This window comes from Volvox carteri (genome assembly GCF_000143455.1).
Source record: "Volvox carteri f. nagariensis unplaced genomic scaffold VOLCAscaffold_37, whole genome shotgun sequence".
Taxonomy (NCBI): Eukaryota; Viridiplantae; Chlorophyta; class Chlorophyceae; order Chlamydomonadales; family Volvocaceae; genus Volvox; species Volvox carteri.
The window spans coordinates 262,605-263,413 of record NW_003307580.1 but is presented as its reverse complement, the minus strand read 5'-3'; the positions used below and the strand labels follow the sequence as shown (position 1 = coordinate 263,413).

Genomic DNA, 809 nt, shown 5'->3' with positions numbered 1-809 from the left:
ATCTACACCAGCTCCCCCGCACTCCCATGCTCCCAAAGTGCCACCACCCCGCGCTGACCTCCTCGCGCTACCCGGCAGCTCCCCAACCAGCCCAGCGCCACCACCCCGGCATGCTGCAGAGCGCTGCGGCGGCTCAGAAGTACCCGGAGGCCCCGCTGAGACTGAGGCGGCAGCGGCTGTGGGCAGGTGGAACAGCGTGCGCGGGACTCCGGTCGGTGCGGCCGCCGCTGCGACGAAGCTGCCGCGGCCACCACAGCAGGTCCCAGTGGTGGCAGCGAGGTCCCGGCAAAGCCCGGCCCGGCAGTGGGGCCGTTACGGACGGCGCTAGCGGTGGTGGTGTTGGTAGTGTTGGTGGCGGTGGTGGAGACACGGCGCGCCAGGTGTAGGGTGGCACCCAGAGTCCTCGGCGTGGTGATGGAGATACAGCATGCCATGTTTTGCGGGAGAGGTACGGCGCGGCACAGGAGCTGAAACACTAATGGCTGGGGCTATAGATGCGGTCGTAGCTAGGAGGTCGTCAGCCGTGTATACCTGGCAGATTTGCGTTGAACAGAGGCGCAAGCCTCGGGATCGGCTGATGGTGAGGGTAAGAGTGAGGGTAAGGCTAAGGTTTATGTGGCGCATGGCATGCGACTGAGATTTGACTGAGGTAAGTGTGGGGCTGAGTGGGAAAGGAAAGTTGGTGGTAAAAGCGGCAAATCGCGCTTGCTTTGAAGGGAGCCGACACGGCAGTCAGGGTTAGGAGCCACCTGAGCTCGTACGGGTGGAAGTGGAAGGATGGCTGAGGTGAAAGGTGCAAGCGAGGAAAG

At 63.7% G+C, this 809-nt stretch overlaps 1 protein-coding gene across 1 annotated transcript in view; it reads right to left on the bottom strand.

Annotated features, from left to right (window-relative positions):
- Positions 1-809, bottom strand: part of cutA (copper-binding protein CutA) — a 3,608-nt gene that overhangs the window by 2,655 nt on the left and 144 nt on the right. The gene's annotated exons all lie outside the window — the stretch shown is intronic.